This window comes from Dromiciops gliroides, chromosome 4 (assembly GCF_019393635.1).
Source record: "Dromiciops gliroides isolate mDroGli1 chromosome 4, mDroGli1.pri, whole genome shotgun sequence".
Taxonomy (NCBI): domain Eukaryota; kingdom Metazoa; phylum Chordata; class Mammalia; order Microbiotheria; family Microbiotheriidae; genus Dromiciops; species Dromiciops gliroides.
This window is the reverse complement of record NC_057864.1, coordinates 407,509,216-407,512,901: the sequence shown is the minus strand read 5'-3', so window position 1 is coordinate 407,512,901 and position 3,686 is coordinate 407,509,216. Positions and strand designations below refer to the sequence as shown.

The following is a 3,686-nucleotide window of genomic DNA, read 5'->3' as shown; positions in this document are numbered from 1 at the left end:
ATGGTAATGCTGTACATAATTGCACATGCATAACCTGTATCTGATTGCTTACACTCCTAGGGAAGGAAGAAGGGATAGAATTTGAAACTCAAAACTTTAAATAAAAATATTTATTAGGGGAAAATAAGTTAATCAGAGAATTCTGAAAATATCTTAAATTCCTTTATAATCACATCCCAAATTAAGTTTTTTTTTAAAAAACAAAAAACTCTAATACCTACCCAGATAAGCCATAAGCATTTTCTCAATCTAGCTTGTGGAGATATATGTAGAAACATGTGGATATGTATTATGTGGTTACTTATGGGCTAGAACACAGACCAGAAGAGTGTAGAACATGCCTCTCCTTAAATAATATAACCTTGGATCCTCTGAACCTCGGGACAGTACATCCTGGAAGCAGTGCCTCACTTTAAGAAGGAGTTAAAAGTCAAGAAGTAGCCTAGGAAAATGAGCAGACAGATAATACTGTGAACCATCAAAAGTTTCTTTTATGACAAGGGAGATCAAAATACACCCTCAAAAGAAGTTAACATGGTCAAAGCTCCTACATCCAAAGTTTCCAAAAAATATGAATTAGTCTCATGACATGGAAGCACTCAGAAAGTACATTGAAGATAAGGTAACTGAGGTAGAGGAAAAAAATGGAAAGAGAAATGAGAATGATGCAAGAGGGTCATGAAAAAAAAAGTCAACAGCTTGAAAAGCCAAATGGAATGCTTTACAAATTTGTGTGTCATCCTTGTGCAGGGACCATGCTAATCTTATCTGTATCATTCCAATTTTTTTAGTATATGTGCTGCTGAAGCACACTTAAAAAGCCAAATGGAAAAGGAGATACAAAAGCTCTCTGAAGAAAATAATTGCTTAAGAATTAGGATTGAGCAAATGGTAGCTAATGACTTTATCAGAAATCAAGACACAATAAAGCAAAACCAAAAGAATTTTAAAAATAGAGGAAAATGTGAAGTATCTCCTTGGAAGAACAGCTGACCTGGAAAATAGATCCAGGAGAGATAATTTGAAAATTATTGGACTACCTGAAAGCCATGATCAAAAAAAGAGCTTAGAAATCATCTTCCAAGCAATTGTCAGAGAAAATTTTCCTGACCTTCTAGAAACAGAAGGTAAAGTAGAAATTGAAAGAATTCACCAATCACCTCCTTAAAGAGATCCCCAAAGGAAAGGTTCCAGGAAAATTATAGCCAAATTCCAGAACTCCCAGGTAAAGGGGAAAATATTGTAAGCAGCCGGAAATAAACAATTCAAGTATGGTGGAGCCACAGGCAGAATAACACAAGATCTAGCAGCTTGTACATTAAAGGATCAGAGGGCTTGGGATATAATACTCTGGAGGGCAAAGGAACTGGGATTACATTCAAAAAATCATCTACCCAGCAAAACTGTGTATAACCTTTCAGGGGGAAAATGGGAGTTCAATGAAAGAGAGGACTTTTAGGCATTTGTAATGAAAAGACCTTAGCTGAATGGAAAATTTTACTTTCAAATACAAGACCCTAGAGAAGCATAAAAAGGTAAATAGGAAAAGGAATCACAACGGATATTAAAAGTTTAAACTGCTTACATTCCTACTTAAGAAGATGATACATGTAACTCATAACAACTTTCTCATCATTAGGGAAGATGGATGGAGTATATTTAGATAGAGGGCACAGGTGTGAGTTGAATATGAAGGAATGATATCTTTAAAAAATAATAAAATTAAGGGGTGAGAGGAATGCACTGGGAGAAAGAGAAAGGGAGAGGTTGAATGGGGTAAAGTATCTTACATAAAGGGAGCAAGAAAAAGCTTATAGAGTAGAGGGGAAGATGGGGGAGGTGTGGGGAAGTGAGTGAGCCTTACTCTCATAAGAATTGGCTCAAAGAGGGAATAACATAAACACTCAATTGGGCAGAGTAATCCAAATAACCCTGCAGTGAAGTAGGAGGAGAAAAGGGATAAGGGGGAGATGAAAGAAGGGAAGGCAGATTTGGGGAGGGGGCAGTCAGAAGCAAAACACTTTTGAGGATGGATAGAGTGATATAAGACAGAAAATAGAATAAATATCATGGGGAGGGTATAGGATAGAGAGAAGCACAGTTAGCAATAATAAATGTGAAAAAAATTTTGAAGCAGAGGCAAGAGCAATGTAAGATGATGATGATGATGATGATATGTTTGACTGATTGACTGAATTGATTAATTGCCTGGTTGAATGATTGATTGATTGATGGATGGATGGATGGATGGATGGATGGATAGATTGATGGATTGATGAGAAATGGGAATTGATTGATGAGGATTAGTTGAATGGTAATTACTTTGCTGGGCTATTGTGAAGAAAATTCTTTGTCAGGTATAAGGTACTATATTAATGTTATCTATTACTGTTATTGCAATAATTGACCTCATGGGTTTATTATAAGGAAATGTCTCTTTAAAGTACTACATAAATGTAGTTTACTATAAAAATGATGAGCAGGATGCTATCAGAAAACCCTAAAAAAACTTACATGAGCTGATGTAATGTGAAATGTACTGTATACAAAATAACAGCACTATTGTAAGATGATCTGTTGTGAATGACAGTTACTTTCAGCAATATAATAATCCAAGAAAACTCTGAAGGACTTAAGAAAAATGCAATCCATCTAGAGAGAATGAACTGATTGTATCTGAATACAGATTGAAGCATGACTTTTTTGTTAGTTTCTTTACAATAAGTTTTGTTTTTCTCTGTTTTCTTTTACAACCTGGCTAATGTGGAAATTTTTTTCATGATTACACATGGATAACTTATATTGAATTGATTGAGTTCTTAAACAGGGGCTGGAAGGAAGGGAAGAAGATAATTTGGAACACAACATTTTTAAAAATTCATGTAAAATGTTGTTACATGTAATTTGGGAAATTATAATTCTAAATAAAGTATTACAACCCCCCCCCCCAATTGTTATACATAAAAAGTGCTATTAACCATTGTTTGATCAGTAAGTCAGTGTTTCTAGTTATTTATTTTTTTCCAGGTTTGGCCATCAAAGTTGAAAGAGTGTTAGTTATCCTGAGGAGAGGTGTACTTGGTCCATGTTCCATAGAATTATCCAGTAACATGGAACTTTAAGATTTACCTAGACTCAGTCTAACTTTAAGGTGAAAGTAATGTCATTTTGCAAACTAAATGAAACGTGTTGTCTATAAGTACTGGACTTAGAACTTGAATTCAAACTCTAAGAAAAGTATTTCAGCTGTTACATAAGCACACTTAATTTAAGTAATACCTACCCCCCCCCCCCAACCCTCTCTCCCTGAGCAATAGCACTAGTGATAGAAGGGAATCACACCATGACATTTTTTTTGTTTTGTTTTGTTTTGTGGGGCAATGGGAGTTAAATGACTTGCCCAGGGTCACACAGCTAGTATGTGTCAAGTGTCTGAGGCTGGATTTGAACTCAAGTACTCCTGAATCCAGGGCCTGTGCTCTATCCACTGCACCACCTAGGTGCCCCACACCATGACATTTTTAACAAATTCTTAATGTTTTAACCAATTCACAAGAATCAAAGGGCATAGCTGATTTAAGAAATACACTTTCAAGAAATCGGAGGAAACTACAATTCCAAAGCTGCAAGTCTTTAGAAAAGCAAATAGCCTTTGCCAACACATTTTCCCTGAGTGAACAAATAAT

General features: G+C 35.5%; 1 non-coding gene across 1 annotated transcript; it reads right to left on the bottom strand.

Annotated features, from left to right (window-relative positions):
• Positions 1 to 705: 705 nt before the first annotated feature.
• LOC122726975 lies at positions 706 to 811 on the bottom strand. Its single transcript, XR_006352965.1, has one exon. It is a non-coding gene; the product is annotated as a U6 spliceosomal RNA (small nuclear RNA).
• Between the last annotated feature and the right edge of the window lie 2,875 nt (positions 812 to 3,686).